At 31.9% G+C, this 15219-nt stretch overlaps 1 long non-coding RNA gene across 3 annotated transcripts; it reads right to left on the reverse strand.

Annotated features, from left to right (window-relative positions):
* Positions 1 to 11027: 11027 nt before the first annotated feature.
* LOC131067140 (uncharacterized) lies at positions 11028 to 13265 on the reverse strand. Of its 3 annotated transcripts, XR_009111783.1 has the most exons (3): positions 11834 to 13265; positions 11537 to 11741; positions 11028 to 11317 (listed from the first exon to the last, which is right to left on the reverse strand). It is a non-coding gene; the product is annotated as an uncharacterized LOC131067140 (long non-coding RNA). The 3 variants fall into 3 exon arrangements; XR_009111782.1 differs by having other exon boundaries at positions 11028 to 11737; XR_009111781.1 differs by having other exon boundaries at positions 11028 to 11741.
* Positions 13266 to 15219: the final 1954 nt, after the last annotated feature.

Below are 15219 nucleotides of genomic sequence, written 5' to 3' on the forward strand. Positions count from 1 at the left end.
TGTGTTTATCCTTTGGATGAGCCATGGTGAATGTCATTGTGAGGTGACGATCTCACAATGATGAACACTTGTACATATCACCATTATTGTAAGGTGACAATCTCACAATAATGCTTGTATATGTAGACACCTAGAATTGTCCTGTCTAAGTAAATAAATATTTTTATTTATTTAATTATTTTATCCTAATTCTTCTATTAATTAAATAAATATTTATTTATTTAATTAATTCATTAATCCTCTTCTAAGCCTTTCCTCATTTAAATAAATAATTTTATTTATTTAAATTGTTCTTCCCCTAAATTAAATAAATATTTTATTTATTTAATTGATCCCACTTCCTCTATTAATTAAATGAATTTTTATTTATTTAATTCATTCATTAGCCTTTTCTACCCATGACACATGTCATTCGTCTCTTAATTCCCACACTACCTACCCTCTCATTATTTTCTTATTTCCTCTACCTACCCTTTAATCATAGCCGACCATCTATCTTTTACACCTCTTAATCTCATCCCTCCATTTCTTACAGTGTCTTCTATATAATAGGATGCTTCCTTCATTATCAACCCTAAGCATTCTAAGCATTCTAATTTTCTTATGCAATCAAGTCTTTTTGCGATCAAGTTATCAACCACGTTTTTGGTCTTTGTTGAACTCTTATGCACAAATAAAATCTGAGAGTAAATATATCAAGCAAGATCAATGTAGATAGGAAGAATGAAGATTCAAACCCTAGTGGACATGTGATGGTATAATGTTTTTGATTTTGTTGATTTGCATTGTCTTAGGTAATCTTCATATGTTATGGTGGATCTTTGTTGTTGTTAGGCTAAGATTTTGTGGTTGAATTCATTTAGTCTTTCAATATTGTTGTTTCCATTATTCACTTTTCACCATACACAATATATATTATTATGGTGGATATCACATGAAGTGATATCTATGGATATGCCATAATGATTGATATCTCATGAGGTGATATCTATGGATATGTCATAATGGTGGATATCATGTAAAGTGATATCTATAGATAAGCCATAATGGTGGATATTACTTGAGGAGATCTCTATGGTTGATATCACGTGAGGTGATATTCGTGTATAAACCATAATGGTGGATGTCACGTGAGGTGATGGATATGCCATAATGGTTGATATCACGTGAGGTGATATATATGGATAATGTAATGCCCTGCCAGGAAACCCTAAAGGAAACAGATATGAACACTCGAAAAGAATGCAAAATATTATTTTTTAATTAATTAGAATACATTAACGTAAAGGATAAATATTGCAATGGAAGTAGCACATGCAGAAGACTTACACAAACTCCTAAAGGGTTTCCCAACATCAATTACTTAATTAAACTAATATTTTCTTAAGGTCAATTAATCCATTTAAGATATACATTTAACCATTAAGAACTTAGCTATACAAATCAATGATTATTTATACTTCGAATGAGATAATAATAACTTTACTATACTTCATTCAAGATAACACATTCAATTACATTACAACAATGAATTAATTAAATATAGAATTCCTAACATCTAACTTACACCATAGCACATTTATTTTACATTGCAACGATAACTTAGTATTACAATTGCACTTATACATCAAGTCACATATAAATTACATAATGATTACATCAAATTACAACTGCCACGAAGACATACTTATAACATATGATATAACCGTCCACATAAGGGTCCAAGAGATACAACAATGATCCGAGGAAACAAAAAGGATCCAACTGGAAAAATGGAATGAAATGAATCCAAGAGAAACATCTAGAGCACTTGCGAAGCTAATCTATTTTAAGAATGCATGAAAAAATTACCCAATGAAAAGTGGCACTACCACCCAACCATGTGGCCCAAAAGGGAACCACCCCTCCATGCTAGGAGATAGTACTAAGGCCCTCAAGCAAGCCACAACAAATCATCACATGGTCTAACATGAACATCAAGTACTCATCCAAAGCATACACACACAAATAAGACTCCCACAAGAGTGCTCCAAGTAAAGCCAACACATGACTACACAGTAGTGAACATAAGGGAATACTATCATCGCATAGCTGGTATGGGTTATCCTGGTAGGCCTCCATAGGCCCTGACCCCCATCCTGGGTTATCCTGGTAGGATCTCCCGAACTCCCGGCCTCCATCCATGACTCATGTGGACCCAACAAACCTTTCGTGAGGACAAGGTAGTTGGTTTGCCATTCCAGGCCTTCCCACTGCATCCTGAGTTTGTACTAGCACTCAACCATGAGTAGGGCACAATTAATCTTGATTACTATTTGAAACCTGAACCTAGTTAATTAATTAAGTTATCACTTATTACACAACTTCCAAGGGGTTATCCTGGCAACCACTTTGGGCCCCAGGCCCCACTTAGAAACCACTCTTCCTTATGACACTACACAACCTCCAAAGAACCCCAAGGCAAAACACAAAAGTCGACTAACATAAGGAGTTCAAAAACAACACTGAAGAACAATTTGATTTAACAAACCTTCTACCAAGGTTAAACCACTAGAGGTGTGAAACGAACAACTAGTCTAACCACAAGACAAGACCAAAACCCAGAATAAAGCAATTACAACCATACTTAACACTTAACCACTTAATTGCACAATCAACTTGCATTCAACAATATACCAACATAGACACGAAAATATTATTTCAAATCAACACCATAATCCACTAGCCAGAGTACTTACTCAACAGGAAACACTTGCACTCTAAACACATCCATGTTAAGGAATCATAACGATTACTCAAAATAGAATTAAAAACTAACATTCTCTAATTGTAGCTCTTTCAATAACTGACTCTTTCACTTAAAAAATCCAAAAAATAGAAAATAACAAATAAAAAGGGTCCAAGTAAACATACACCCAAATAAACTCGCCCAATACTTGATTTCAAACCATACACCTAAAAAAAATAACAGCAACTCGTAGCCTAAAATAACCATCATATAAAAACAAATATATAATCATTTCAATTTAAGCCAATTTGGCTATAACAAATACCATTTGAATTTGAATTGCAAGTTAATGAAAATAATATTTAAAATACAATTGAACACTAAATTGAATATTTAAATCAAAATAATCATTTTCAATTAAAAATCATATCTACTAAACTTAATTGTTAGCTAATCATATAGCTTTTATTTTCACAAAACAATTTATGATTGTATCCAATCAATCTTTGACAATTAATTTCTCAAAGCTGATTCCAAACATACATACTATATATACACACACAAATAAATATATATACACATATCAAAATATATATATATGTGTGTGTGTGTGTGTGTAAATACATATGTACTTCTTTTTTTATTCTTTTCGAAATCTAAAAAAAAATCCTTTTAACAAATGGAAACCTACTTATTCCCAAATTCCATTAAAAATCATATACAAATGTACACACACACACACACACACACACACACACACACACACACACACACACATATATATATATATGTATGTATTAATATATATACATATGTATATATACACACACACACACATATACACATGTACACACACACACACACACACACACACACACACACACACACACACACACACACACACACACACACATATATCGAAATAACCAAAACCAAATTACCAAACCACTACTGAAAAAAAATGTTTAACAACCGATTTCTTTTAAACCACGAAATGCAAATACATTGGAGTAGGCGGAAGTGTGGGGAGGGTTTATTCCCCCACTACCACCCCCCCCCCAAACCATAGATGTGGTGGGAGGCTTTCGTGGGGTTTGGGCTCCACAACCCCCCCATTTTATTATATATATTTTTAAAAAACCAATCTCCCCTCCAAAATAAAAACAAAATTTCAAATGAACTTTCAGAATGGAGTTTTCTCAGCAGCAAAATAAATAAAATACCAATCCTCTGCCCAATAACTAGGTATGAGTTTTTAGTAACCCAATAAAAGGGTAAAGCATAAACAGTCTGAAACAAAGATTTAGATACTAAAACTGTCCAATTCTTTTCTTTCCAAAAAAAAAATTGGGGAAATCTCATACCCCAAGAATCCAATTTTGCCTCAACAGAAATGAACAAATAATTGCACAATAACAGACAATTTAAAAATAGAAGAACAAGCAAAGGAATTTAGGCAGCCAACTTGCAAAGCTTTCTTGGAGGAGAATTTGAGAAGAGTCATCCCAATCCTCCCCAAAATACCAGGGTTCACACCAAACCCCCATAACCAACAAAGAGGAGAAATTTTCTCCAGCATGAGAAGAAGAATCCCCTTTTCCAAAAAAAATCCCAATTATAAAGCCCTTTTTCTCCAAAATCTCATTTAGGGCATAAATTCACTTTTAAATAAATAATAGAAAATCTAATTTCATTTTAAAACATTTGCATGATTATTTTAAATAAACAATTCTATTATTCTTTTATTTTTTCTTTTCAACACAAAAGTCAATAAATAATTTAATAACTAATAAATAAAAATCAACTTTCTTTGTCTTTTGTTTTTTTTAAAAACAATTACTCAAGCCATAATATAGTTTTTCACTAATAATTCAACATTCACTGTAACTAGAAATTAAGAATAATCGATTATCTAATTAACCACAAAAATGATCTTAATTTAATTTATCCTTAATTCCATTCCAAAAAAACACAACACACATTAATTACTCATTAACTTCTCAAGAAGAGAATAATTAAATACACAAAACGCATAACATGCAACACTCAACTTAAACCAAAATAAAGACATTACCCACATACCAAAGTCGGAAAAGTGGCCTACCTGGCGAACCGACAGGGTAGACAAAAGACTGACGACGCTCATAATCAAGCAAGGCTAGAGATGACATTAGGGCCTTAGAACTACCTCCTCCACTTCTATCGGGTTAATTAGGTACACTCCGACTTGTGGAGCCAGGTGGATTCGATACCTTGTACTTGCAATTTCCTGCATACTGAACCATGCATACATATATATACACAAATACGGTAAACACACCGGTGAAGGAGAATCATGACTTTCTGTGTCTCACTGAAATGAGTGACGAAAAATCATCTCCTCACACCCCATACACTTCCACACAACACAATGACATATACATAAAGTAACTTGCACTTGAAGCAAATGTGTTAGTCCATCATTAGTAACACATAAATAAACTTAACATTTCATCATTTATAAAATACAATGCAGAAGTAGAGTTTACAACTACTCATCAATAAGCAATAATGCATAATCAAATTCACCAATCACATTCCAAAGCATAATACTAGAATAAAGCATCAAATTCACAATAAATCAACCATCCACATAAGCCATTGAAAAGTCAACCTTGGTCAACGAGGTCAAAAAGGGTTTGAACAGGGTAGGGGTACTACAGATAAGCCATAATGATTGATATCATGTGAAGTAATATATATGAAGGAGCCATGATGGTTGACATCACAGTAAGGTGATATCTTTCCTTTCTGCATATGGATGTAGCCATTGTGGTCAATCAACATGATGAGGTGATGTAACTTATAGAAATTAAGAAGGATTCCTCCCTGGCTAAGAGGGAGTGTTGATGATAGAATAGCTATAGTTAGACTCCATTAGGGCTGACAGAGACAACGTAATTGTCTATTTGGCCTATCGGTCTTAGACAATTACGTATGTCGGCTATTAATGAAAATGGTATTAAATGTTTATGTGTGTCATTTAATAAATATAGTTAATGATTACCTTCAACGTACATATCCAACTATCAACTTACATTCATAATCGATGTTTGGTTATGATCTATTATTATCATATTGGTTAATGATTGAATTGTTATCATTGTGGTTAATAATCAACTTAGTTAAATCGATTATACATAACTGATTATATATGAATCTGTTTTGATTCCAATAGTCATCAGGTCTATTAGTGAAGAGTCATGACTTCTTAGGAAGTCATTTAACATCGTATTTTAATATGATTCATTTCCTTTTAAGCGAGAAAATATTAACGTAGCAAGAGATCGATAATATATATACAATGATACAACAAGGATTTGAAATGCAGTAGTTCATGAAGAATGCTATACCTAATAAGAAGTCAAATATATACTGCAGTTCATAATTACAATTGAGCAAGGCGTATTCATGAGTGCGTAAATATTAAACTATAGAGGTTGCATTACAATCAAAGGTTGGATATATATCTACATATATTTGTGGATCTATGCAGATTGATAGTTACACTTAACAGTCGATGGCAATCAGATCAACATCAGCAATTACATATATTGATTGCATATCAATATATATATATATATATATATACGAGAGCATATCATAAAAGACTGAATACATTAGCAGATTGAAGGGAACCAATAGCATATCATATATATCCTATATATTGGATCAAATACAACCAATTAGACAGTCAATATGCTCAAGTTGACTGGATAATATAATCTCAAATTGCCATTCATAAGTTAGGAGACCAATATTCATTGGTGATTGTGATCAAAACATAAATCAAATCTGCCCATGATAATCTGATCGAAACTCAACAAGAAATTCATGATGGACGAAGTAATACTTACACTTTTAAAAAAGATGGAAAGAATCACACACTCATAACTTTAAACGATGAGAATGTAATTGAGGAGGTGAGTCAAGGTGTTGATGGTCAATGGTAAAGAATTCTTAAACCAAATCAAAGTTGAGAAGGTAAGTTTTACACTAATTGGTAATCCAATAGTAGTCATTATGAACATAGAGTTAATTAATTTACCTATACAAATTCAATATTTGTTACATAAGTTTGTTGATATTGTTGTGGAAAACTTACCTAATGAGTTACTTCTAATTAGAAGCATTAGCTATCATATAGATCTCATTATAGGGGCCAATTACCAAACAAGGCAACTTATAGGATGATTCTAAAGGAAAATGAAGAAATTAAAAATCAGGTACAAGAACTATTGAAGAAAGGAATAGGAAGAGAAATTTTGAGTCATTGTGTTGTTCCAACTGTGTTGAATCTAAAGAAGTTGGAGAATGTGTATAGATTCTAGAGCCATTAAAAAAATCACAATCAATTATAGATTTTTGTTACCTCAAGTTGATGATTTGATGAATTGAAGTGGTGCAAGATATTTTTATACTTTGATAGATTTAAAAAGTGGATATCATCATATAAGAATTAGAGAGGGCAAAGAATGGAAAACAACATTTAAGACAAATGATGGGCTTTATGAATGGATGGTAATTCCATTTGGATTGGCAAATGCCCCAAGCATTTTCATGAGGCTTATGAATGAAGTGCTTAAGGATTTCATAGGTAAATTTTTTATTGTTTACTTAGACGATATTCTACTTTATAGTCATTTAGAGGAGGAACACCTTAGACATCTCAAATTGGTTTTGAATAATCTATAAAAAGAGAAGTTACTAATCAATCTTAAGAAGTGTACTTTCTAAAGATAGAATTGATCTACTTGTGGTTTTTTATATCACAAGGTTTGAAGATGGATAAGGAGAAGGTCAAAGCCACAATAGAGTGGCCTACTCCAAAGAATGTCTTTAAGGAAAGAAGCTTTCAGAATTTAACTAGCTTCAATAGAATGTGTATAAGAAATTTTACTGAGATTTGTGCTCCAATTGTGGAAAAAATTAAGAGAAATAAGTAGCTATTCTAATAGACTAAGACTAAAGAAACTTTCAGTTACTTAAGAAAAAGTTTATTGAACCTATATTCTAGCCTTGCCTAATTTTGGTAAACTTTCTCAAGTGGAATGTGATGCTAGTGGGATTTCTATAGGTGTTTCCTTAAGACAATAATGTAAGACAATTGCCAACTATAGTCAGAAGCTTAATGACGCTAAAAAGAAGTATTCTTCATATGACAAAGAATTTTATAGTATTGTCCAAGCTTTGAAGAAGTGGAGGCATTATTTAATGCCTACAGAATTTATATTATATATCGATAACCATGCCTTACAATTTATTAATAGTCAAGCTAAAATGGATCAAAGGCATGAAAATGTATTGAGCTTTTGCAAAATTTTACCTTTGTTGTAAGCATACAAGTGGACAATCTAACAAAGTTGCAAATGCATTAAGAAAGATAAATCTTATTATGTAGAATACAAACTAAATATGTTAGGATTTGATATCTTGAAAGACATGTACAATGAGTATTCAAACCCCAAAGAGGCTTATGCAGCATGTGAAGATCCTATAAGAAAAGATAGGAGTCCATGGGTGGACTACATGCTTCAAGAAGGATTATTATAAAGCTATACATTCCTAAATGTTTCATGAGAGAGAAATTATTGGAGGAGAAACATAGTGGTAGTTTGGCAAGACATTTTGGGCAAAATAAGATACTTGCTTGATTGAGTGCATACTATTTTTGGCCAAAAATGCAAGTTGATGTGAAGAGGTTTGTTAAAAGATGTAAAATATGCTGATGTGCTAAGGGAAAAAGCCAAAACACATGATTATATCAACCTTTGCCTATTCCTAATAGACCATGGGATTCAATCAATATGAATTTTGTACTAGAACTATCAAAGACTTAGAAAGTTAATGATTCCATATTTGTTGTAGTTGATAGATTCTTCAAAATGACACATTTTATAGCACGTGCTAAAACAAGTGATGCAACTACCATTGCCAATTTGTTTTTCAAGGAACTAATAAGATTGCATGGACTTCGTAAAAGTATTGTTTCTAACATAGATATTTGTTGGCTATTTTTGGAGAACTCTTTGGTAGAAGTTAGGAACAAATCTCAATTTTAGTTCAACTTACCACCCTTAGAAAAATGGGAAAACTTGAGGTGGTCAATAGAAGCCAACAACATATTAAGAGGACTAGTAAGTGGACATGCCAAATATAGGATCAAGTACTTGCTCAAGTAGAATTCCCGAACAGTGATTCACCAAACAAAAGCACAGGTTTTAGTCCATTTTAGATTGTGTATGACTTGCATCCAATAGGTGTTTATGAGTTGAGAAAATTTGGTAAGAAAGAGATGAGGAGTGTTAATAGAGGAGAATTTGCAATGACAACTATGCAAGATTTGCATGAGAAAGTCAAAACAACTTCATGAAAATGGAGGAAAGTACAAGAAAAGAGAAGATTAGAAGAAAGGGGTGAATTTTGAAATTGGAGATTTGGAGATTTGGTTCTTATACAGTTAAGAAAGATTTTCCAAGAAGGAATACAACAAGCTGAAATTGAAAAAGGTTGGGCCTTCTAAAATCTTGAAGAAATTTTCCTCAAATAAAATGCCTATGAAATAGAGCTTATGACATTGGAATTTCTCCTATATTCAATGTTTCAAATTTGTATCCTTTCAAGGGGAAGAAGATTTAATAAATGCACCTGAACATGATGATGACCGGATTGTAAATTGGGAACATCAACTACCTAAAACAAAACCAAAAGAGATTGAAAATCCTAAACAAAAAGGTAGTGAAGAAGACCGGAAACAAATAGTATCTTCAATACTTGGTCAAGTGGAAATATCATTTGCTTGAAGAGGCTACATGGATGACAACTTCAAGTATAGCAAAGCATGGTAGCAACATTGGAAAACTCATGAATAGGAGCCCATGAACAAGCCTTTTGTTTCTTGGTAGTTTGATGCAGGTGCATCAATTATATGTATATTTTATTTTTTTATGGTCATAGGTCCTAGATATTTCTAGATGCATGCACATCGGTGGTATTTCCTTTTATAACCTATTGATAATCTCATAATGAGCCAACAAATAAACTAAAACTATTTGGTTTTAGCCTAAGTCTAGGAGGTTAGTGGAAAAGCCTTGTATTCAGCATTTGAATAAGAGAGAGTCACCTGGGTATAAATAAAATATAAGTTTATGGGAAAGAAAAAACTCTCATTTCTTTTAGCCCAAATTTGCACCAATTTTTGCTATGTTGATTTGGATTTGCGTCAGTTTAATCTCTTGCACCATATTGTTTTCTAGGTTACTATGGTTTTAGAGATCCCTAAAGATAAAAAATTTAAGTTGATCAGTAAAAGTTCAACCATTGTCTACAAAAAAAAAAGTTATGAATGCTTGCGTTTGGCTCCATGATTTGAGGAAGCCTAATGAGAAGTTTGTCAAAGAATATATGAAGTTCCAAAAAGAGTACATAAAAATGCATACATGTGATATTCTTGGATAATCCACACATAGTGATCATCCTTCAAAGCTTGAAATTATAAACCAAAACAATAATAAAATGGATGATAATAGTGAAAGTCCATGTCTTCCTATTGGTGCCCTTGAGTTTGATATGTATATAGAGAGCAACAACATCATATGCTACTACTTTGTGTTTTGTTGATAGTTTGTTGTTGGTTCTCTGAGGTTATCCTATAGGTAGCTATCTGGACTCTATTATAAACGGTTGCATGGCCCCTTCAAAGCCTATTTTAGATCTATAATTAAAAAACATGATATGCTACTACAATCAATCACTTTCTTTATATATTTTGTCAATGTTGATTAACAAACTATTATTGTTATCATGTTTTGCTACTAATCATGTTGTATTGGTTAGACTTTTGTTTATAAATCTTGATTTTGTATATGTGATTTTAATATATGATATCTCTCAAATTACAATACATTTTTGTTGAAGACTATTGATATGGTTTGTTTGGCATGCCTTTTATTATCACCTACATTTTTAAATAATCTATCTCTCAATTTTGAAAAGAAAGATAATTTATTTATTCTTTTTTCCATATATAAATAATCATAATAAATTTATAAGAAATGATTTACATACCTGTATCATATATTAAATTTCATAAATATAGACGTCATAAACTCAAAATATATTTGACATTTGGAATTCGCTATCAAATTTAGGTGCAGTTTTTTTCTCAAAAGCATATTTAGAGTTTGCCGAATTATTCTTACAGGTTTAATAAATCAGGGTGACTTTTGAATATTTTAAATGAAAGCATAAGTGGTCCATGGATGAGAGTACTGCAATAGATTAAAAAAAATGGAGGAAATATTGATAACAATCAATCACTGCACTAAAATCTCCATACATGGTGGAATCGATTGGCACCTCTGATTACCTTCAACTTTTAGCTTAGAATAAACTTATTAAGATAACAGAATCTCCCAGCATTGGGAATAAAATTTACATCAGTGATTGAGTGAGTAGAACAATACAAGTACAACAATACAGATAATGAATTACTTACCTTCAAACCATAGTGGGCATTACTTTAAATCAGCAGAATGTTATCTAAGCCCACTGCAAATGCAATGAAGATGAAGATTGAGTATAACAAGACATACTTCTCACATAAAAAGAGGTAAAAGAATTTGTCTCAACTTAAATCTGTAAACAAGTTAATCCCTTTTTTCTCTATTTTGAAGGATGGTGCTTAGCTAACATGTGAAGATGTTTCCTTGTTTTATAAATATCTGTGCACCTGTAAAGGACTGACTCTGTTTGTATGCGCCAACTTACCAAAAACAACGTGGTATAAAAATGTACAAGATGAAGAATGCTGAATGCCCCTAAAACTGACTTCAGGCTGGCCAATGGCAAAGGTTTGATCAAAGTTTGAAGCTACTCCAATAATGAACAATGTAGTATCTCCATTTCAACTACTTCCACAATAGTACTTTCTCTCCAACACAATTAAGCTTTATCATCATCTCTGTCAGACTGGCTATACATTTTAAATCCAAATTACTGAACGAAACAAGCAATTACTGCTTTAAAAACAGAAAGAAAAAATGCAAGGAGGGATTGAATAGTTACCTTCTCAGCTTGAACTCAGCTTCAGTAGCATAGGGAGGGAAGCAGAACTCAGCTTCACCATCTTCTCCTCAACTTATTTTTGTAGCATTATCAAGATTCTCACCTCAAAGTTCAACAACTTAGGAATTATCATTGAAGCCTATAACCCTAACTCATAACCCAGAAGAACCCAGATACTTGAATTCAAGAGAGTACTAAAGGGTTTCTCAGAGTTTATTTCTACAGTACATTTATTTTGTAATTCTGAGTCATTGATAATCAGGGGATCAGTCCCTACTAAGCCAACCGAGTTGAGTTGGGTTGTGGAGAAATTCTCCAGATAGATCAGAATGCACAAGTGTCATCAAAACTAGGTGATCCTATGCCCAACTCGTAATATCTAATGCACAACAATCATCAAAACTAGGTCATCCTATGCCCAACACATAATATCTACTGCACATATTGCTACTGAACAACCTGAAACAAAAATGGACTTGTTACTTGCCTGAATTATTGGATTTTGAGGCGAGAATCTCCATGATGCTCCAACTACAAAAAATCTGTCACCCACCAACCTTTGCATGCAGCTCCTTGAAGAGAAGCAAAAGAGGCGCACATCATTACAGGAGAAAATCACAGAGATAGCCTGCTCAGAAAATACAATACACCTGGGCAGGTTTTATTTGGGGTCGAGGATTACAAGGATCGACCAAGATCACAAAATAATGAGCACTAACCATATCTCATGAAAGGACGTTTGCTATCAGATAATGTCAGCTCTGGTTTTGCCATCTAGGCCAGAAGGATCGATTGATTCTCAGTAAAACATAACTAAAGAACAAACTGCAAAGGTTGAGATCAATGAGTGAAAATATTGGGTTTTTACTGTGGAGATTCAAGTTGAAATCTTGAAAATAACAACATAAAATAGAATAATAAACAGTTACTCTTAAAGAGCAAAGTATTTGTAAATCACCAGAAAATACTTTAAAAAAAAGGAAACTGTAGTTTGGTAAACCTAGGAATTGCAAAGAATCAAGAACCAGGGGGAAAACCTGCAAATAAAAACCAGAAGCACTGACAGACTTGACATTGATGACTGCGATTACGCAGAAGCGCAGAATATCAAACTCTTTTTCACTTTTCTGATGACCAGAAAACAATATGACATACTAGGGCTTAGCAAAGCTATTACACACATTCCAAAAGATTCGAACCCCTCACCTAAATGCCGATACAAAGCCAGATTCGGTTACCGTAAACCGCTCTTACAGAGAAAGGCTGAGGATCCCCGTTTAACAAACAAACATTTTTCTCGCCGATTCAATGAGTAAACGAATCAAAATGCAAATCAAGACCAGAAAACGAGACTCTGAAACAATTGAGCCAGAAAGATTGGAGTGAGAGAAAAAATAAAGAAAAAGGGAAAATGATTGTGAGGAAAGGGAGTCGAACCGGAGACGTGGTGGGTATTGCGAGCAGGGCCCTAGTGTTAAATAGGCGGAGCGTGACGTGGATGACAGGTCATCATTGTGGGTCCCACTGCAACGAATAAGAAAATCCCCTCCGTCAAGTTAGCAGGTGGGTCCCACTGAGACCCCTTCTACTTTCTTCTTTCTTCTTTTTCCTTTTTTTCACGCTAAGGGAATCTGCGAGTTTTGATTTGACGTTGACCCCTCTTTATGCACATGAAAAAGATTTTATAATGAAATTTCTTTTTAGATAGCTATCACGCCTTGTTAATTTGTTTAAATTATATTTACTGTCATAATGATGAAACATGCAAAATTCAACGCGAATAAAAGCTCTCCTTTCTTAAAAGCCATTGGTTTTGGTCTTTTGGCTTTCATAAGGTCTGGGGACCAAAATGGACTCTGACAAGACTATTTTTTTATTTTATTAATTAATTTGAAAACTAGTCTATAGTTATATTTTGATTTTTTATTTAATTAATAAATATAAAGGACAGTCTTGTCCAGGTATACACAATACCTTTGTTTTATAGGTACGTGTGAAATGGTTTCATAATTTTTTTGTTTTTAAAGGGTGTTGTTATCATATTTATAGAATTGTTTAGTTGTTTAATAAGAGACTATTGAGTGTTAGAATGAATATTTTTATGAGGGATATGTATTTTTCTTATGGTGTCAAGGCTTTATATTCATCAAGACTTGATTCAATGGATTTATTCCCCAGTTCATTCAACTTTACTATCAAAGGGCCCATTGAATGTTCCATAAATTTATATTCACTTTCATTCAACTTTACTATCAGGTCAAGGGCCCATAAATTTACACATAATCTGTGTACATTTCTTGTTTTATGTTTTCTTCTAAATTGATTCAAATTTTACAATTATATGTAACCATCAAAATTTACAATCACTTTCATTCAACTTTACTATCACGGTCCATAAATTTACACATAATTTGTGTACATTTCTTGTTTTATGTTTTCTTCTAAATTGATTCAAAATTTACACTTACATGTAACCATCAAATTTAATTTTAAATGCACGAAACTTTAAGCCATTTTTGTTGTTGCATTAATGCTTATGCTTTGCCCCCACAAGCTCTATAAGATTAACAAACTAGTGAAAATTCAAATTTAACAATCATTAATTCAATGACCTTTAATTTTGAAAAAAAAAAAATCTGAAATCACATAATTAAAGATTTTATTTAATATAAAGAAGAAAATAAGTTTATTTATTTTAAATATAATAGTTAGAATTTTAATTTTTTATAAATATTTTATAATTAAAAATATTATTTACAATTAACAATTATAATTATTAACGCATTCACACACATATAGATACAAATGAATGGTTAGATGATATCAAATTTAAAATAAAATTACAAGTTGAACTCTTTTCATTTTAAAAATCATGTTTTGTGAATAAATAAGAACAACTTTCAATATATTTTAAAAATTTTTTTAAAAAAATTATTGTAGTTTACAAAAAATTTAAATAAGTTATTATCGAATTTAATATTACAATGTTGTTAGTTCCTACCCTGGAATTATAAGCAAGGCAATCTTTAAAATAATTATTAAAATTCAGATCAATCAAAAACATTTAAATTGTTTTAAAAAATTACTTCAAAGTTTGTAATATTTTAACGATACAATGCTATCAATTTTTACAAATAGTAAGAAAACATAAAAAAAAATCCACTTTCATTTGACAAAATATAATGTTATTTGCATTTCCAATATAAACACTATGAAACTTTTGATAGGCTCAAATATCTTAGCTCAAATTTAGTTTGGGAATTTGTAAACTGAAAAAATGTTTTAAAAAGTAATATTCACTTTTGACAAACAAATATTTATTTTGGACTTTCCTACTTTAATTATCAATTTTTTAAAGTTTAATATTTTTTTTTCATTTTAAACAT

Source organism: Cryptomeria japonica, chromosome 11 (genome assembly GCF_030272615.1).
Source record: "Cryptomeria japonica chromosome 11, Sugi_1.0, whole genome shotgun sequence".
Taxonomy (NCBI): domain Eukaryota; kingdom Viridiplantae; phylum Streptophyta; class Pinopsida; order Cupressales; family Cupressaceae; genus Cryptomeria; species Cryptomeria japonica.